Source organism: Tyto alba, unplaced genomic scaffold (assembly GCF_018691265.1).
Source record: "Tyto alba isolate M040663 unplaced genomic scaffold, T.alba_DEE_v4.0 Super-Scaffold_42, whole genome shotgun sequence".
Lineage (NCBI taxonomy): Eukaryota > Metazoa > Chordata > Aves > Strigiformes > Tytonidae > Tyto > Tyto alba.
In genome coordinates, this window is record NW_024881318.1 from 6406039 (window position 1) to 6427335 (window position 21297).

At 49.4% G+C, this 21297-nt stretch overlaps 1 protein-coding gene and 1 long non-coding RNA gene across 9 annotated transcripts in view; one reads left to right on the forward strand and one right to left on the reverse strand.

Annotated features, from left to right (window-relative positions):
* CTIF (cap binding complex dependent translation initiation factor) overlaps positions 1-7580 on the reverse strand; it is a 147696-nt gene extending 140116 nt beyond the window's left edge. For 3 of the 8 annotated variants that reach the window (XM_033011109.2, XM_033011108.2, XM_033011104.2), the window contains exon 1: positions 7465-7580. The gene's annotated coding sequence lies outside the window, so the exon portion shown is untranslated. Of the gene's footprint in view, positions 1-3044; positions 3125-5846; positions 5969-7173; positions 7315-7464 lie in introns of those variants that run through there. The other 5 variants (XM_042804559.1, XM_042804558.1, XM_042804557.1 and 2 more) reach the window with 5 other exon arrangements.
* LOC122154637 lies at positions 7419-9140 on the forward strand. Its single transcript, XR_006166666.1, has 2 exons — positions 7419-7525; positions 8547-9140. It is a non-coding gene; the product is annotated as an uncharacterized LOC122154637 (long non-coding RNA).
* Positions 9141-21297: the final 12157 nt, after the last annotated feature.

Consider the following 21297-nt stretch of genomic DNA (forward strand, 5'->3'; position numbering starts at 1 on the left):
CTGAATGAAGTGAGCGTAACTGGAGGTGCTCAAGGAAAACCTTGGCAAAGCCAGCAAGGGATGACTGTGCACACCAGAGCAGGGGAAAGGCTGAGTCACTTCCTCCCCCAGAGCCCTAAATAGAGAAGAGCGTAAGGAAAATCACTCTCCGAGTTGACAAAAAAGGAAGAGAATCCCCAGTTTTAAAAAAAAAAAAAAAAAAAAAAAAAAAAAAATCAAAGTGCATACAGTGACAGCAGAAGGGGAAGGGACAGAAAAGGCAGCCTCGTGCTGCAGCTGTAGTGGGAAAGGCTGTCAGAGGCAGAGAGGGGCAGAGCATCATCCCCGGCTCCTTTGGGAACCAGGGGTTTGCTAATCCCTTTTAACAGCAGCTCCAGCTTCAAGTCAAGTTCACGGACCATCAACAGTGCTGAAAAGCCACTGAGCTGCTCCTTCGCCTCCTCCAGGCCATGCTGCCGTCCACGACCTCGGTCTTGATAGGAAACTGCAGCGAGCCTGGGCAAGCTTTTGGGGACAGATTTTATCTGCTCCCCAGTGTGAAAACACTCTATGCAAGCTTCGAGGTGGAAGCACATGAAACGTCACTATTAGGAGTAGTAACAGTATAATACCCGATTATCCATCCCAGCAGGTATGCAGCGAAGCTAAGCTCAAAGCTGGAAAACCCTTTTGAACGGTGCAATACCAGTACAGGCAGGAGACTCTGGAGGTAAATTAGCTTTTCACTGCAAGCTCAGTGGTCACGCACAAGCACAAAATCCTGGCACAACAGCGTGGCAGCAGAGAGTAGAACAGTTTGGGTTGGAAGGGACCTTAAAGGTCACCTAGCATCAGCCCATCACACCCTCCCTGTCAGCACCCCCACAGCCAGCTCCTCCTTCCCTATGTTCAAGACAATGTGAGTTATTTCCTTAGAGAAATTTCAGTGATTTATTAAAGGTAGTTCTGAGTTAACTGTCCTGCTTGCATCCAGACAGATCATATTTAAGCTCACGATTGCTGCAGCCTCTCCTTGTAGTCAAGAAGAAATTTGGGTTTCCCTTTTCCACGCTCTTTCTGACAGCCTGTAACTCCTTAGCTTTGAGACCTGCACTCCTTTATCAAATCTGGCTGAAATTAGTCCCTGGGTTAAAAAAAGCTTCTGGAGGAATAGCAAGTGACAGCCAGCCTGAGTGCATAAGCCTCATTTCTGTTAAATAAAAATAAATAAATAAATAAATAAAAGCACAGAAAGACAGAGGAGAAGCTTCAAAGTGGCTGTTTGCAGTCGATAAATAAAACTTTCACCTCATGTAATGCAAATATATAAAAAAAAAATTAAAGAAAAAAAAAAGTCATGCAAATATCGTTTCTCATGAGCTGATTCTGAGAAAGATGATGTGTGCTTCACAGATGGTCCAGAGGGAGGGAGGGAGGAAGGGAGGGATGCAAGGGAGGGAGGGATGCAAGGGAACCAGCACCCTGGGGTGAATCTCTGCATTAAAAGCACCCGAGTAGGGAAGGATGTGGCAGCTCTGCCAACAACCAAGCGGTCTATAGTGCTACGATGTCCTGCCCACCACTGAAGCTGCTCTGAGCATCCGCAGAGGCAGGAACAAATGCTCCACTGCCTTCGTCAGGCCAGCACAGGGATGGACAGAGCTGGGATGCAGGGAGGGATGGAAAACTCGCTGTTCACCAGAGGAGCTTTCCAGAAGGGTGTGTTTCACTGCAGAGCGGCCGTCAGGATGTGAGAAACTGCTGGTGTCAAAAGAAGGAGAAAGACATGCGTCACCTCATCACAGCTAATCCCCTGCATCTCTTCAGCCTCTTCATCCACAGCTGTGTCCTCCTCTTCCTTTAGAAGCACCTGTAACCATTGTGGTGAGACCCCACGGACCCTGAAAACTCCACCTAACTCATATACTAGCTTGCAATGATGTAGTACGCACATGGCAAGAAAAATAAAGAAATCATTTCCAAAAGCACCCCAAGGCTCCTCATCTTGCTGTGAAGCCTCCAGCTGCAAAAATTATTGCTGCAAGTTTTAGGACCGCCAGCCTGGCTTCCTGAGCTGGAGAAAAATATAATCAAAGATGCCTCCAAGCCACCTGCCTGGCTGAGAAGAAGAATGTCTTGGATCACTGATATGCCCTGATCTAAGGGAACACAGCTCCCACGGAGTCAGGCATCCAACCCTGCCTCTTCTCACCATGCAAAGCAAACACCACCTTGTGCTGAGGTTGTCACCTCCAGCTGACAACCACAGCACAACCACAACCCTTCCTGCTTTCTTCTTCTCTCTTGCCCAGACACCCAAGATGGTATTTTTCATGGCATAATATTAAAATCCCCTCTGGCTTTGTTGCAGCTGGCCACGGTGCCCAGGAGCCTTCTGGCCCAAGGGGTTTACTTCTGGCTGGGTGATGAAAGGAGGTATCATCACCCTATAGCAAAATAGTACTTGCAGATCTCTGCTTTGGGCTGGCTTGGCTGGACCGAGACTACACCACAGTCCTGCCAGTGACTAGAGCAGACACTTCTCTGCAGGACAGAAAAATCCTTTAAAATTCACTCCACGATTATTCCTGCAAGATCCCCCATTAGCGAGCGCTAAGATATGGCTTGGCAGACCTGAACACACTTCAAAGCCACCCGCAGAAGCTGGTGGCCCCCAAAATGACGAATCCATGGACCGTGCAGCAGGAAGAGCAGCTCTCAGGCACGGCCATGGACGAGCCCAGCTCTGCAAAGCAACCGTGCCAGCCCCGATCTCACCCACGAAGGCTGTGCCACCCACGACCAGCTCCATGCTGGCCGGCTTCACAAACGAGATGCTCAGTGCTTGTGACCACCGAGACCCCTGAAACATTTGCCAACCCCGCCGCTCGCCTCCCACACCAGCTACCATCCAACGCAACCGGCAGCAGAGGGGTAGCAACAGCCTGGTTGTGAACACCAGCTTCTCCCAAGCTTTTCCCAAGGTCCTGGTGAATTCAACCCAAGCACACAGCTCCTCCAGGATTTCATCAGTTCAAAAGCATTTTTCAGAGTTGATTACAAACCCTGCTAACAGTTCCCCGCTGCAGGTGGCTGAGGAAGCTGGTGGCAGTTGTGTGTCTCCCTGTAGCTTCTGCTTTGGCACAGGGCAGGCTCCAGTGGTGGTGAAGCCTTCCTGGGGCGGTGCAGGCTGTACAAACCAGTCCCAGCAAGCCAGGCCAGCTCCCGAGGGAGGTGGAAGGTTGGTTGCGTTTTGGTGTTTTTGTTTTTATTTTTTTTTGTTTTGTTTTGGGGATTTTTTTTGCATTAAGACAAATTAAAATCACTGGTGAGAAACAAGAAGCTTGTGGGCACCCGTGTGCATCCTCAGGTCACCTGGGCATGACGTGACACACCAAACAGCTGCCCACCTCCACTCCCCATCCCAGGGACATCTCCACCGTGGACAGCCCACCCATAACCCTTTCTGTCCTGCCACCCAAGAGATTTAGATGACTTCCACCACCACCCAGCAGCGTGGTGGACGCAACCATGATGGGGAAGGAGGAGAAGCTGAGAGCTAGTGCTGGTGGCCACAGGGGAGACGCCCTCGATAAATAGCTGCACATTATGAAATACTCCTGCAGCAGGCTCCTGGACAACAGGCGCGGCAGGATTCAGTCCTGCAGAGATAGCAGAAGCAGCAGTTTAGTGGTGTCACCACAGCTCCTCCTACCACCTAAGAAACCAGGTTTTTCTTCTCCTGTACCACAACTGTTGTGTGCCTGGGAAAAAGGGGAGGCCAAAGGTTGTCTCTGCAGGAGAGAAGAGAGGAGCAATGGCTTTTCTGAAGTAAGCGTGAGACTACCCCAAGTCAACCCGTGGTCCCTAAAGCCTCAGGGGTCCATGGACTACCTCAAAGGAGCCTCTGAAAGCCAACTCAAAACAACAAAGAACTCAAATCCATTACAGAGACACCATCCCCATTCCCGGAAACTGTCGGGATACCTCTACATTGCAGAAGAACAGCAATGATGACACAGAGTCCAGCGAGACAAGACTGACCATGCCATAGCCCAAGGCAGACGTGAAAGAAACCAAACCTCTCTTTTCAGCTGGAAAGTTGATGGTTAAATGCACGAAAGTTTTGAGAACATCCAGTGTCATCTTCATTTCAGTCTGAACTAATCTGGTAACATATTTCTCTTAGGATCAGTAGCAGGGCATCTATGTTGTAAACAAGTATACATATATATATATGCACACACACATGTATATAGATAAATAAAAATAAAATAGCCAGTCTTTCAAACAAGCACAAAATGATTGGTTAGCTACACCAGCTCTTTATTTCAGATGACTCAGTAATGCACTAATTATACTCAGGTAGCAGAACTGCACCTTCTCCAAGGAGTTTCACAAAAACATCCCAAAGTATTTATGCAGATTACTCATTCAGAAGCCTCAGCACTTCCAGTTTTCCAAGACTGGAACAGTTGTTTCTCCTCCAGTCTGATGAAGACCATGAGCTACCCCAAACAGAGCAGCAGACTGTTAACTCTGAAACTTAACAATGGCATGTGTAATGTAAATATCGTAATGCTTCTGCCAAACTGAAGAACAACGAAATCATTGGCAATATTTAATTGGTCCACTGAAACAGTCAAGCAATATGCTAAATGTGACCCCAAACAGCTCCTGAAATAGTTCATTGGCTGCGCCCAGCTTCTAGAAACCACAGAGTCTTGCTATACTTTTAGGTGTAGCTCCTTACAAATACACAGGACTCTAAAGACTCACTTGGACAGCAAGAACATGAAATTAGGTAAGGTCTAGGAGGGTCTTCTTGCTGCCCTGCAGAGATCTTTGGGCAAAAATTCAACCAGTAATAACTACTGCAATTTCACACCAGTCCTGCTAGGAAATGACCAAGCAGCAGCAAAGATGGCTTCAAGGAGAAACGGGAGAGAAAGAAACAAACTTAAAAGGAAGAGGAGAGTCAGCGTAGCAAAATTTGTCCTCACCAGGACACCAAATTAGAGTGAACTCAATGGAGCACTTCCCCACAAAGTGAGGATGTTCAGAGAGCAAATAAAGGGTATTCTTCTCTTCCAGACAGCCAAGCCCCTCAGGTAAATCACTCCTTTCCCACATCCCCCTGCAAAGGCAGAACTGGTGTTCAATCCACCTCCACAAATGGTTTCTCCACTCCCCCACTAGGCAAGGAGCTCCTGAGTACTGGGCTCTACATTTCAGCTCTCCTGAGACAAGTTGTATCCCCATGTCACCTTTACCACACAACCACTGCTCCTCTGCTTTCCTTTAAAAGGAACCTGAGATCTTACAAATGATTAGAAAAAAAAAAAAAGCTTCCTAAGAGCTGGACAAGTCCCACAACACTTTAACCACAACAGCTTAAATTCGCAGAGCTCTGGTGCAGCACCCACATCGCAAGGAGGGCTCGGACAGAGCTTTACATACAAGCACAACCCAAGCTTTCCCAAAACAGACACCGCACGTCTCTGCCAAAGATAACACACTTAATGCGGGGAAACCACAGCCTACAAGTTTTACTCAAGGCTTGAGGGAATAAAATCCAGCACAAGGTTTTGCTCCTGGACCTCAGGATCAACAAGGGCAGAGCAAAGCCTTCACGGTCCTTACAGGGAAAATTAACATGGATTGACGCAATATTTTTTTTTTTTTCCCCCACTCACTGGAGACAAAGTATGAATACTTGCTTGTCATGGTCACAAAAGCCATAAGCAGGGCGGGATGCTTCGCCCTCCACCCCACGTGGCACCCCCTGCCAGCATCTGGACGCTCAGAGGATGGTCCACCATCAAATAGCCTCCCTAGATTTTGGAAAGGAGGGTCTATTAAATCACCTGGTCTTATTTTGGTATCTTTGGGTTGAGAGAAACAACCTGGAAGTTCAGTGTATCCTCTGCTTCCTCCCATCTCTTTCGTTTCTGTTAACGAGGCCGTGACTTCAAGCTTAGTCCTATACCTGAGAAGTGGAAGAGCAGCACGGATTACCGGAGCAGGAGTGAAGGTGGCACTGATGGGCACGTGGAAATGGCCTATTTCAGGGGACCCACCATGTCTCCAGAGAGGCCTGGGGCACCCCAGCCCTTCTCCTCAAGCTGGGAAACAGCACCTGCCCCTTTCCAATCTAATGGGATTGCTACCTGATCCAGTGTGGGGTCTTTGTGGTGGGGGCTTCACCCCCTTCCAGAGGAGCCTGACGCAGGGAACAGCCCCGGGAGATGAATCTTAGTCTCATTTTATGGAAAAACAACTCTCAAGGACTGAGTTTTGAGGCCCTGGGACACCCAGCAACTCTCCCTCCAGACACACAGCATTGCTGGGGGCAGCTGCAGTGAAAAACGTCCCGCGACTCCCGGCTGCCCCGCTGCCACTAACATCTGCTGTCCCTTGCTGTCACCCACGTGCAACCGGAGTGACTCTGCAGGAAAAACGCTAATCGTAAAAAAAAAAAAAAAAAAAAAAAAATCACAACAAAATGTAGTCCCTGCCAAGTCCCCGCTTGCTACACCCCAAACCCAACCCTGCGTCACGGGCGGGGAAAGCACCTCCCAGGAGGTGGGAGATGCTCCCACCTCTGGACCGCACGGCTCGGCGAGCATCCCACCCTGAGGGGGGTGTGGGGGGGGGGGGGGGGATGCTTGTGTGTGTGTGTGTCCCCTAAAGATGCTCAGGGTGGCACCTGGGTCAAGATACCGAGGTGGCAGCTTTGTCCTCCCGGCTCTGCCGCAAAGGGGACAACGACAGAACGACGCTTAATCGCGAGAGGGACCGGCGGAGGGTTTGCATCCGATGGGTTCCCCCTCGCCTTATTGTTGGTTTTTTTTTGTTTTTTTTTTTTTTTGTCTGAGGGGTGCGCGGGGGGGGGGTGGAAAGGGGGTGTCGCTGGAGGGAGAAAGCCAACCCTGCCCTTCGCCAGGGCTAACGAAGCTAATGAAGCTAATGAAGCTAACGAAGCTTCCAGAGGCCGAGCGGTGAACCCGAATCCGGCCCCGGACCCCCCGCTACCGCCCTTCCCGCCGCCCGCCTTTGCGAGGAATGGGGAATATCGGGGGGTGTGTGTGTGTGGGGGGGGGGGGGGTGCTCCACCTCGACGCAGAAGGGAAAAGAAACCACCCCCCACCCCCCACCCCCCGCGGGACGAGGCCGCTGACGCCAGGCGCTTACCGAAACCCGCCGGGAGGCCAAATCCCCGCGTCCCGGCTCCGGCTGCAAAATTAAAAAACCCAACCCCGGAGGGCGGGGGGGCGGCCCAGCCAAGCCACGCTGCTCGTAACCCACAGCGCACGCACGCGTGGGGTTGTTTATTTATTATTTTTTTTTTTTTTTTTTTGTTAATGATTTCCGACGGAGACAAAAGCCCCCCCCCTCATTCTCCCGCCCCCCCCCCCCCCCCCCTTTTCCCTCCCTCCCCGCCGCCGCACCGGCTGCTGTGTCATCCCCCGCCCCGGGCCTTACCGAGCAGTGGGGCCGGGCGGTGTCAGACCCCCGCCGGGAGGCTCATGGGCGCCGCGCTGAGGTTTGGGGAAAAAAAAAGGGGGGGGGGGAAGGTAGGGTAAAGGGGGGGGGGGGGGAACGGGGACACGGGGGGGACGGGGACACGGGGGGGCGGGGGGGGGACAAGGGGGAGAGGGGCGGGGACACGGGACGAGGGGCCCCGCCCGGCAGGAGAGACCCGGCTCCGGCGGAGGGACGCGCCGGGGTGTGACGCGGCCGCGCGCGCACCGACCAGCCGCTGCCGCCTCCGCCGCCGGCCCTGACGGGAGATGTAGTCCGCGCCCGGCCTGCCCGCCCGTGATCCACCCCCACCCCCCCACACACACACACACTCCGCGACAGCCGTGGGGTTCTTCACCAGCATCCCCCCTCCCCAGCCACCATCCGTGGGGTTCAGGAGCAGTGGATGTGTCCCCGATAACCGAGGAGGACACCCGCCAACCTCAAACCGTCCGGATATCAGACTGGCTTTTGTGGCGTCATTTTAAAACTATTATTATTTTTATTAATTTTTTTTTTTTTTTTTTTAACCCCAGCCCTGCATTGAACGCTGTAAATTCTCATTTTCCCGCCTCCGGCGCCGGCCAGGCTGCAACCGTCGGGATTCAGCATCCTCTCCCTTCCTATGCGGCCAAGCAGCATTCATCCAGGCTTTAAGGAGATGGGGTTTTAAGCTGAGTTTTAAAAGATGAGCTTGAAAAGATGGGGTTTAAACCGAGCTTAAGAAGGGAAATGAAAATGGTTCCATATAAGGCAAGCGTTTCCGTATAAATACTCAAAACTCTTCAGTCAAGAAATGTAAAAAAACAGAATTCGTACCTTTTAAACACCCTCCTAGCCAGCTGGATCTGTTTAGCCCCTTCAGACCTGCCCAAAGCCACTTGGAAATGTTCCTGCAGGCAACTTATATCGCCTTCTCCTTACCCCATCAGGCTCTCTAAAACACCAACCCACCTAATCATCCCCCCTTCTCTTGCTGTTTGGGGTAGATTCAAGAGGTAGCTTTATTTCTAGCCAGGAATTCTTTGTTGCTTTCCCTCCAGTTACGCCGCAACATTCATCGCGATAAATGGATCATGTTAATGAACATCAACGGAAGAACCGCAGCCATAAATTAATCAGAAGAGCTGGCCTCTGAAGAAACCTTAATTCTACTTTGACGGCAAATTCAGATTCAGAAGATCTCTCTCCCTGCTGTGCTTTATTTTTGGCCGTATCGTTTGCTGGGCAGGTTGCCATGACAACCTTATATTCACCAGAGGGTGGCTATAATTGGGAGAGCACATTGTTAATTTAGCTCCAGGTTTGGTTTTGGTTTTTCTTTTTTTTTTTTTCTTTTTTTTTTTTTCTTTTTTTTTTTTTTTTTTTATTTTGTCGTATTTTAAGCAAAGGGGAACTGCCTGGATTTTCGTATTTTTATCTATGAGCATACTACGGTTTAATTATTAATCCGAGCACCAATAGCATCACTCCAGCTGCCATGTGGAGCTCGCCGGGGCAGACAACAGCTCTGCCCGCATCCCCTTTCCCTGGGTCATCTCCTCCTCCAGCCCCCCGAGGCCCCAAGCTGAGAGCACCCAGGTTCAGGATTTCCCAGGGATGTTCCGGATGTGTGAGAGCAGGGTCAAGGAAAGAAAGGAAAAAAAGAAAAAAAAAAAAAAAAGAAAAAAGTAGGATCCACTCTTGCATTAATAAGCATTTTTTGAAATGCCAGTGCGATTGTGATTGTCAGCTTTAACGGGATAACAATTCATCTCAGCTCGTTATTTGTAGCAAATTGGCCTCTTTGGAGAACACTGGCCCGTAATATTAATGGTGTGAGCAGGCTGGCGTGGGCGACGTCCTGCTCCTGGGTGGGCACGTCAGGTCCTGGCCCCGCGTGGTGGGACCTCTCCGTGCATCCCGCCCCTGCCCCAACCTGCTCAAGGCATCCCTCGGCCCGCTGACATCGCAGAATGACACCCCCCAGCATCCCGGGCGCTCGCCCCCCAGCCTTGCTGGAAGCAGAAGGGTGGCTGGGGACTGGGTGCTCTGGTGGAGGAGCTCATGCGGGTGCTGGGCCAGGGCACAGCCTGAGATTTTGAGATTTTTTTTTTTTTTTTTTTTGGATGGGGGGTGGGAAATGACCCGTCCTGCACAGCATGGTGTCTGCAGGAGTGCGGGATGGAGCTGGATTAATTCCTCTAGGAGGTAGGGGGGGAGTTGGGGGAGTGGGGGGGGGATGGCAGCAGGGTGACTAAAGGGAAACCCAGGGAACGTGGAGTTGGGAAGACGAACCATCTCACTCCCAGCCTGGCATGGGTGGGAAGCTCCACGGTCGCCCTGGCCGGGGCGCGTTCATTATTAACCCGTCCCAGCAGGAAGAAAGCGCAGCTCCACGCTCGCCGTGGACTTTTCTCCAGGAGCTGACACAGCTCCAGGTCCAAAGAGCAAAGTGGAGCTGCTGGTCCTGTCCCCGTGCAGGTGCAACCCCGCGCTCCTCCAGCCCCTCCGATCTGCATGCTCAGCAGCTCGGCCTCCTCCTTTTGTCCCCGCTTCTGGCTTAATCCCATCACAGTTTAGAAAGGAGGGAAACAGGAAAGAAAGGTTTTCTGCTTAAAAGGAAAAAAAAACAAAAAAAAAAAAAAAAGGAATTATGAAAAGCCGGGGTTGGAGGAGGGAATGGAAACATCCTTCTTTCAAGGAAAAGATGCTGTGGCTGCTGTTTTGGGTACCATACACCAGGTAATAACACGAGATGACTCAGTGCTTGGGAAATTAAATTGGCTCTTTATTAAAAGAGTGTGTTTAGAGAGGTAGTGAGGCGTCAGGGGAGTTCCTCCATCGCCTCAGCAGAGGGAACTGAGGCGGGCTGCCTGGCTCCTCATGCTGCCAAGCACAGAGTCCACAAGAAGCTGGGACCCGTGCAGGGAGGCCCGTGTCCTGCCTCAGCATCTGCCCAGGGTTGTTCCGAGGAAAGCGCCGAGCATCTCTGGGAAGATGTTAAGAGCCTCCCTCAGCTCCCTCCCAATTCAGTGGGAACTGGTGGATCTCTGCCAGTGGGAAATGCTCCAGCCTCAAGATTTTTGTCCCAGGAAAAGAGACGGAAAGAGCAGCCGGGGACACAAAGATATTGGAGAGCACAAACTGCAACCAAAAAGATGCTGTGCCAAACGCTGCCCTCGCCTAGCAATAGCCTTTAAAATGGCTTAGTAATTATGGAAACCTGCTGCTCCAAAGGGGGAATATAGAATATTTACAAAGAACCGTGCTTGTAGCTGTGGTGTGCTGGTAGCTTGCGCTCCCTCAGCACCTCAGAGCAAATCTCGGCTTCGCAGAGTGTAGCTGAAGGCAAAATTCAACGTACTGTGTTCTGCTCAAATTATACATCCCCTGTGTGGAAGGATCAGTTATACATACAGATAGATACTGAAAAAATCAACTAGAGAAGGTAATTCCTTTCTTCTTCCCCAAGTACTTCTGACACAGGTGGGACGTTGGGAATGTCTCCCAGGATGGAGACACAGTGATGGCCTTAGCAGGTTTCTAGGAACTGACCTGCAAAATGCCACCGTGGCCATCAAGTGCTTAGATGCTCCAACAGGGGCTCCTGCATGAAAAGAAACCCTTAAAACAGTTGGGTCAACAATCTTCCTGCCAGAGTCAGAGAGATCATTATTTTGGCCGGGCTGCAGTTGACTTGAAAGCAAATAGACCTCCTTTAAAAAAACAAATAATAGACCTACTGTAGAAGCAAGGACTGGAGACAGAAAAGGTCTTTATTCCCATCCTGACAGAGCCTGAGCGAGCAGCTCTGCCCTCCTTCCTGAGCACAGAGATGTCTGTCCGTGCCTGGGGGGCCGGTGTCATTGGACGTGGGGCTCCAGCGGTTCCTCCTCCACCCAAATCTTATAGGATGAGCTAGCCTGGCTGAAAAACTAGAGAGAAACTGAGGCGACGGGACGTGAATGCGGCCAGCCAGGAAGTTCACGGCAAAAGAGACAGCACAAAGATGTCAAGACTGTCTCCTACATATGACTATAAATCAAATTTAAGAGCATGGTACCCACAGGTGAAGCAATGCTTTGCTATGGCAAGAGAAGAAGCTGGTTTTGAAACACTGAGTGCGGGGACAGGATCCTTCCCCCACTTCTCAGATATTTTTAGAAGGGCATTTGTATCCAGAGCAGCAATCGGTGCCAAGGCTGTTTTCAAGTCAAAGCTAAATTCACTGATACTCAGCAGAGGTCTGAAACAGGACGGGGCTGGGCTCCTGGGGGGGCTGGGTTTATAAAGGCTGCTTTGCTACATATGGGTTGCAATCCAGCTCTGATGCCGCTTTCCCTACTGCAAATGAGAAGATGTGACTCAGAACATTTGGATTTTCTCCTCGACCTCCTGTGTCCTTAAAATAATATCCCTAATTTCCCATATTTCTCATAACTCAGCCAAATAATGAGGCTATCTGGATGTAATTCATTATTTTCCTGCCCTGATTTAATTCACAGCTACATCTTTGGGTTAAAGAGGCCTTAGAAATTCAAAGTATCATTACCCAGGTAAGAACAAATTACCAATTTAAAGGATTGCCACTGATCTAGCCCCAAGGAAACACATGGGCATTTGCAAAGGTCAAGCTGCTGAGGAGGCCGAGCCAAGAGCTGTCAGAGGTATCACAAGGACTTGAGATGGGTGATGAAGAATGTCTTTCCACACCAGGCAGGGCGGATCCTGTCAGATGCCTCTGCAGAAAGCATCTCTGACAGGGACATCAATAACTCTGGGTTTGCTGGAGAACGATTTCAAATTAACCATTGATAAGCACATTTTGCAGAGGCACGGCTGGCCAGGAATTATTCCAGTAACCCAGAAATATCTCTCTCTTCCTCTGGTTGCAAATGGGATTTTTTTCCATACTCCCTTATTGTGGATATTAATGGCACCAGAGGATTGCAGTGCTGCTTAGAGGGGTGCAGTGGGAGGGAATTTCTAACCAGTGGGTTGGGAGAAGAAGCAGGGGAATTCCGCTGGCATTACGGTGAGGGGTGTGGAAAATCCAGGGTGCTGAATGGAGGACAAGAGCAAGGCCCTCTTCCAGTTTGTCTCTCCGGGGAGACCGTATTGAGGCCTTTCAGTACTTAAAGGGGGCTTAGAAGAAGGATGTGGACAGATTTTAGTAGGGTCTGTAGCCATAGGACAAGGGGTAATGGTTTTAAACTAAAAGAGGGGAGATTCAGACTAGGTAGAAGGAAGAAATTCTTTACTTTGAGGGTGGTGAGACACTGGCCCAGGTTGCCCAGAGAGGTGGTGGATGCCCCATCCCTGGGAACATCCCAGGCCAGGTTGGACGGGGCTCTGAGCAACCTGATCGAGCTGAAGATGTCCCTGCTCGTGGCAGGGGGCTGGGCTGGATGGCCTTGGAAGGTCCCTTCCAACCAAACCATGCTGTGATTCTGTGATTCTATGATTCTACAACTTGTCCATTTCATCACTCGGTGTTACGTTCCATACAGGAGTTTTATTGACACCATTAACTTTTAAGCAAGCTATATCCCCAGAAGACTGCCTGTAATGAAGTAGTAACAAGAAGGAGAATAAAACTAAGAGGCTTTGGAAGAAAGCCATGCCTTAGGCAAGCTGGAGAGCTAGCACTCTTTTCCCAGGTACACTTTTCGTTCAAAACAAGGCTGACGAGAGCAGGCTGGGCACCACACTGAGCCGTGGTGGTTGCACCGCACAAGCCAGTTCTGTCAGAGCCAGGGCAGGTACCACCATGGGGCTGGTAGCCCAACACTTGGCTGGAGAGGTTTGGAAGGCAGCATGACTCAATGGACTTGGGTTTGGATGACCAGGGCTCTGTCGCTGGTGATAATAGATGAAAGCTGTCAGTTCTCTGCTTCAGTTTTCCTCCCCTGAACCGGGTAGTTCTTACCCTGTTGGTAAAGCACCTTGTGAGTCAGCTTTCACCAGGTGTAAATCACCACCAGTGTTAGTAGAGGTGCCAGCAGTTCTGGGTTAGTAGGACTAAGAAAGACTCTATGAACATCTGTCTCTAGTCCTCAGGATAAAGACCTAGGAGAAAATCTTCCTTTATGGGAATGAGAAGTGTCTCAGGGTATTACAGTCTTGTGCCTCATCGCCTTCAGGGTGGTGGCAGCTTCCTTGCCTGACCTTGGGTTACTCCGGGATCTGGTGGGGAAGACCATGAAGCCCACCAAGGAGGCTTTCACCACATCCCTACTCCCACCAACAGCCCAGCTGCTTGCTTCTCCTACTCCTGGGAACCCACAACCTCTGCAGTCAACTTCCTGCACCCTCTGTTATCTCCCACGCATCTTCTAATGATGCCTTCCCTGGCCCTGACTCACCTGCTGGTATGGAGATCCTCCCTTTCTCCCCAGATCCTCTCTCATCTCTGCTACCAGCAAAGCCACCACAAACAGGAAGGAGGTTTGGCAGCAAACATCACTCCGGCACCCATCAAGCATGGATGAGCTTGGAAAATATGTATATTTTTGTCAGGTAAGTATAGTTTCTATATTATGTGCAACGGAGAAACCATCAGGGTTGCTCAGGCTCTGTTCCTTCAAGGGGAAGGACTTACACACCCACCTCCACCAAGGAAATGTGGCATCTGAGAGCACCCAAGTCTTTCATCCTCTTTTTCCCACTGGGCATCTCCACACTGTGAAATGATTGTCCTTAATCACATAATAAACGCCTACCCTGGACAAGGCAGCTTGTGGTTTCCACATGCCAGAAGGTCAGATTGAGCAATGACAAGAGCCCAGGATTTATTCTTGGTCTGCTAATAAAATAAACAAGTTTATCTTCATGCTTCTTATCACATCGCTTTGGTAAAAATACACCCAGTATGGAAAAAAATCCTATTTGCAACCAGAGGAAGAGAGAGATATTTCTGGGTTACTGGAATAATTCCTGGCCAGCCGTGCCTCTGCAAAATATATGAAGTCCTTCCCTCCCTTCCCCAGAAGCTGCCGAGGGCCAGTACCCCAGTTTAGGCCCATTTGCCTTCCCAGTAAAGTGACTTGGGAGGAAAGGGAAACATTTTAATTCCCTGCCCACTGTAAAAGCTTTTAGAAGAAAAGGGCTTGACATGCTTCTGCTTCTTATAGGGGGCAAAAAAGACATAACATTACCAAACTACAAGCACGCTGGGTGCGTGGCTGGCATTTTATCATGCTATGGCCTTTAGGAATCAGAGCAAGGCTGATTTATATTGACCATGCTGAGAGAGAAATATATACATGCTATAGGTATCCTCATATATATATATACAGATAGGACATACAGGAGATGGAAATTTGCAGCTGCCAAATAACCGATGTGATCTGCCCCATGGAAGTTAATTGCCCCCTCTAGGATTGGCACTGTCTAAAGATTTGGCTGTTTGAGAGCAAAAGTTCTATTTATTTGCCCCCAAATACACAGGGCGCGAAGTGTGACATAACAGAAATAGCGAAAGATCTTTCCACCTGGGTCTGACCGACAGGCCTCCCACCTCCCATCACCCCCGGGGGCTGCCACCCACCCACCCCTTCCTCGGGTGGCCTAGCATCACCCTGCCATCAGGCTGCCTGGCACCTATTAATTTGTTTTCCGAGCAGATCAACACTTCCCAGCCAGCAGCCTCCTTCCCCACCTTAGCATCCTTCACTGCTCTCACCAGACGTATCTGACCTGCTACCTTCCTTTTTTCATAGCTCTTCCCCCCAAAAGCCTTACTTGGCCCCCACGCCGTGACTAACACCTAGAAGGGCAACTGAGGAAAGCTGCACCTGGGGCTCTCTGCATCTCCAGGGTGGTGGGTAGCTTCTGCCTCAGCAGTTCATAAGCGTATCATGAGGCATGCTGAGCAAGTGCTTTAGCTACATCGGGTGGTTTTACCCAAATCTCCTCAAAATATTCCATTGTTCAGATTGGAGGAGACAGGAGGACCTCCGTTCCTGGAGGAATGGCTTGCAGGATGTTGGGCTGGGACTTCGAACAAACATGAGGATCACCGGGAGCCTTCATCTCCTGCTACCTCTTCTTCATGTCTCTCTCCCCATCAGCCAAGGACAAGAGGTGAGGTCCAGATTCCTGATGGCAAATCCATCAACCCCAAGGCTTTCTCACCCTTGAAGTTCATGCCCAAGGAGGATGCACACATCCTTCTCCCCTCTCCTGCCTCTCCCTCCACCACCAGAACCACCGAGTTGCCTATTTCCTAGGTTTCTGGTAATAAAAAGACAGCTGAAGGACCACTGGCTTAAGACATATCATTCAAATGCTATAAAAAAAGAGGTAAGTTATTCCAGGGCTCTGGCCATAAAATGAACTCGCTTTTCTAATATCTTACTGTAGCATGATGGTTCTCTAACCCATCTGGTGACCACCAGGCAGGGATGGTCCCACAGAGTCTGGCTTTCCTGTGTACCAGGACGCAACCATTTTCCCCAGGGATGGGACACAAAGAGAGTGTTTCTTATGTTTCCCACCTACGTTGAGTGAGGAAATTCCCTTTGTTTTAGAAGTGACAGTAAAATCTGGGAAGATGCTGAGTTCATCTCTCCTTAGCTTTGCTCCTGTGAATAAATATTAGCAGGTCTTTGGAGCTAGACCAAGAATAAACAGGCATGGCCCTTCAGTCAGCAGTTATTCCAGTGTCCCCTCTTCTACTGCTGAAATAAAATGTTTAATTTAACTTAATTTCTAAATTATCCTAATTAAAAAGGGCTAGCAACACAATTAAGTGCACTCCACAGCGAGAAACTGCTTTCTTGAAAGGAAAGTAATCATGAAAGACCTGTTTTTGGATTCCAGGTAATATAATTTCCAGCAGATAATGTTTGATTTCTGTATAATAAACTCATGTTCCACAGCTGGTCTTCATTCACATGAGTCGAAGTGCAGACAGTTATAGCAATAGCAGACTCAGACCTTCATCAGCATATTTCAAGTCCCGAAGCTGAGAAAAACCTTATTGGTTAGAATTCCATGGTGTTTGCAAGGCCCTTCTAGCCATTTGGAGAAGCAGAGTATTGCAAAGCCAAACACGTCGAAATCCTCAGCATCTTCTGGAAAACCATGAGATCTGGGGTTCTAGAAAAGAATAGTACAGGTGGAAGGGACCTACAATGATCATTTATTCCAACTTGTCTCCTGCCCAAGTTCTGAGTATTTATGGAGCACTTAGCAATCACACCAGGTAAAATCCTTTCTTAATGATATCTCTGATCCATTTTTGGATTCTAGCAAGTTGTAAGGAAAAGAGCCAGATATTGCCAGAGTCATGCTACAAGTCATGGGAGAGCAAGGTGATGGGAAATTATTTTCTCCAGTTTTAAAGAAAAAAAAAGACTGCTCACGACTCCCAGGTAACGTATTCTTCTTGGTGGGGATTTGACTTCAGAAAGGGCTGAACTTTGCTACAAAGATAGTCCTGAATAAACCTCCTTCTATTTGTTTTCTCCAGGACACAGCAATTACAATTGATGAGAAATTATCACGAAATACAGGGATGCGTGGCAGGACATGAAAGATGAACAAATTTAGTTGCAAGCATTCGACAGCAAAGGTAATTAAGGGTGTGGAACCTGGGGCTGTGGTGGATTCCTCATCAGCTGGAGTCTTTAATCAAAGTTGGTTCTTTTTTGTGTGTGTATTTAATAGAGGCTTCTAAAGTAGTGTGCTAGGGTTTAAACAAAACGGGGGACATTGTATGGGGATTACTGGGTGTGGTCCTTTGGGCTGCATAAGAGAGGGCATCAGAGGAGACCGTCCCTCCTGGCCTCGAGCTCAGCAAGTCCATTCCTGCTGACCTTGGGAAATAGCTATGTGCAGACATTGCCTGAGAAACCCCGAATGCATTTTTTGGGTGTGCTCCGATGCAAAGAGAAGCGTCAAACCTTGTGGCATCCCTGGCTGTGGCGGGGCTATGATCACCCTGCAAGGGCACTGGCAGACTGAGGGCATTGGGTAGAAAATGCTGAAAGAAAATAACTCTATCTGGAGAGACAAAAGTTTTGGTCTTTAATCGATATGAGTTTTGTGAATTAAATGGGCTCTTTGCAAAGGGTCAGATCTCAGTCACTGGGGCTACCAACATCCCTCACAGTGCTGCAAGCCTGAAGATTGGATAACATACCTGATGGCCTCAAGTAGCTAAGATATTTCCAACATATATAAGGAGGTTTCTGTTTCCCATCTTCAGCATTAAACTATTGTTTCTGCATGCCTTGGGCATCTGCTGCCTGGCTACCATGGGGTCAAAGGGTTTGGCAGATGTGTTGATAAACTACATCCTCATAACATATGGGAATATATTCTTCCCCATAAGAATGGGAGGATATACTTCCCCATATCATATGGGAATATATAATTCCTCATAATATGTAGGAATTATAGGAGGACATTTCAGAGCAGCAAAGGTCCCTTTTGTGGGTGCACAATACCTCCACTGAGGACCAGACAGAGGAGCTCCTCCTCAGTCCCATCGGACTCTTTAACTAACTCCACATCAAGCACAAGTCCTGCAGACCCACAGCCCCATCTTCCCCCATCCTCTTCCCGCCTCTCAACTTCACAACCTATTTGAGACAAAATCGGGGAATTTGCTGCCTGTCCTGCCCCAGCAGCAGCACACCCCACACCACATCCAACAGCAGCTCCAGCTTTGAACACCGGCACAGACAAAGCAGGCATCAGCCTTTGAAACCGCCGCCCGGGGCTCCTGTTGCAGTTCATGGCAGGTGAAACGTGGCAGCAAAGTTTACATACAGCATAGTCAAACAGAACTCAGTTTCTGCCTCTGAGCCGTCGACTGGAGCGGCTGATATTTTGTTGGCTTTCTATAGGCCTGATGCAATAGCTGGTCACACGGAGAACAAATTGCAGGAGTGCTCGTGACCATGGTGAGAATAGGTTCTCACCACCCTGACCCTGCTATACCAGCAGCTTCCTCTTCCCAGCCCTTTCCCCACATGGGAGCCTGTGCCAGCAGCTGCCAAGCCCCAGAGCAACCTGAGTCAGGTCCTGAACAAGCACCGAGAGGAGTTGTCTCATTCCCCTGCGGCTGTAGCGCGGAGCTTGCTCCATCCTTGGACATTTACTGCTCATGAGACAGAGGTGTCTGCTGACATGGGTTATTCCTGTTCTCCATCTGGCCTGAGGTTACCCAGCCAGAAATAGAATCCTTGGCGTGTTCACCCGGGTGTTCAAAAAACTAACCTGGAGCCACATTTCTCCACGAATGCTACTGAAGCACGCGATGTACCAGGCCCTTTCTCTTACACCGTTAGACCGTACCTCTTAGAGACCTTCCCCCTCAGCATCCCCAGCCGTGCAGTAACACACCGTGCTGCATCCCCAGATGGGAACCTTTTCTCACACAGATGTTGTTCCCATCACTCCCATACCCATCCTCTGTCCGACTGAAGTCACCAGCAGCGGTGAGGTGCGGAGTGGGCATCAGGACATTTTCTTTTGGATTTGGGAGACCGGGGAGATAAATCTAATTTTGAAAAAAAAAAAAAAAAAAAAAAGGAGGGTTTGTTTTGTATTATTTTGCAGGCAAGTCAGCATAACAAATAGAAAGGGCTCTATTTAAATGTCCAAACACAGGTGTTTTATCGCAGCTGAGGCACCCTAAGGCATCTGGGTGGGCACACGGGTGACACAGGACCTCCAGTACCCCTCTGGACCATTGCTGGGGGAGCTGGGAGCCCTCGGAGCATCCCAGGTGGATGCCTGTGTTCTTGCAGGTGAACCAGCTCTAAAACACCTTGGTTCTGTAGAACAAAACCAAACGGTACAAGCCTGAAACAGACGTCTGGGCACACCATAAGCTCAGGAAACATTGGAAAGTCATGCTCAATCCACACTGGCAGGAGCAAGCCTCTCCCTGCAGAGACCCGAGAGACAATCAGATGCCTACAAACCTCCTCTGTTGTTTGCCTGCCATGAAGCTACCTGCCCCTTTGACCTCATCAAGCTTTAGTGTTTGAGACACACTAAGTCAGCTGAATCCTTTCACATCCCAAATGCCTGGACCCCCCCGACTGTGTTAACAACAGCACTGTTGCACAGTTGTTTCCAAATGCTTTACGGTCAGATCAAGCCCAGAGCCCAAGAATTATTGTTTACCCTACCTACAAGTTAGGGGGATAAAAAATCAGGAAAGAGAAGGATAGAAGAATCCAAACTTCAATATTCAGGTTCTTAACACTGAGTAGTTAAGAGAGTGGGATTAAGCATTTTTTTTTTTTAAGCAAGAAGTCGATGCTTCTCCATGAGTCTGTCCTTGAACAGAAGATGGGATTAAAAATGCAATTAAATGTAGAATAAATATATCTATATATGAGATAATATTTAATGCATATGCTAGGTATAAGAAAAAAAGATCACCAAGCAAACCAATGCCTTCAGGAGAGGTTGCCATTTACTACTACACTGACTTGTATGATTTCTTTGTATAATTTTGAACATTCATGTCCTTTGGGGTATCAGAATGAGCAGATCTCATGCTCAACCCTCTCAGTCTTGAATTAAAAACAATGTCATGCTTTCCTGCTTTTTCAGGTCTCATATTGTTTCATTACTGAAGGCAGGAACATATTCTCTCTCTCTGATAAGGAAGCCACCACTGTCAGACCTGGGTGCTTCAAGCCCTGGCCTGTGACAGAATCAGCTCAGGTTCAACCTTTTGAACCAATTTCCACAGCAAACATGCTCTGCTGTCTCAACAGATACAGTTTAAACCAGACGAATGGATATTAAGCTAAATACTTAACTCCCACCTGAAATCGTTTTAAGAAAGATCCTAGCATGCTACTTAAGCTAATCTGCATTTTATATTTAAGACTCAACACACCTGTATTTATGGTGCTGTATTTCCATCCCAGTCTAGAACGTTATCCTGAAACCAGGGTGCTCCTCTTTGCTTCATCTTCATGAAACAATTAGATCCAGGGGTTTGCATCTGTCTGTGCCTTGTCAACCTACTGAGGCTGTTAAGTCATGACATGTTTCCAACAAGCTGAGGGAAGAGCTATCTCTAATAGATTATTAGCGGGTTTTCTTCGGTGAGAAGCTGCAGGATCCCATCCCATCCCCATTACATCCCATCCCATCCCTTCCATCCCATCCCATCCATCCCATCCCATCCCTACCCATCCCTCCCATTCCATCCCATCCCAACCCATCCCTCCCATCCCATCCATCCCATCCCATCCCATCCCATCCCATCCCATCCCATCCCATCCCATCCCATCCCAACCCATCCCTCTCATCCCATCCCATCCCATCCCATTCCACCCCATCCCATCCATTCCATCCCTCCCATCCCATCCCATCCCATCCATCCCATCCCATCCCCATCCCATCCCATCCCGTCCAATCCCATCCCCATCCCATCCCAACCCATCCCATCCCATCCCATCCCATCCCATCCCATCCATCCCATCCCATCCCAATCCCATCCCCATCCCATCCCATCCCATCCCCATCCCATCCCATTCCAACCCATCCCTCCCATCCCATCCCATCCCATCCCATCCCATCCCAACCCATCCCATCCATCCCATCCCATCCCCATCCCATCCCCATCCCATCCCATCCCATCCATCCCATCCCATCCCATCCCATCCCATCCCATCCCATCCCATCCCCATCCCATCCCATCCCATCCCATCCCATCCCATCCATCCCATCCCATCCCATCCCCATCCCATCCCATCCCATCCCCATCCCATCCCATCCCATCCCATCCCATTCCAACCCATCCCTCCCATCCCATCCAATCCCATCCCAACC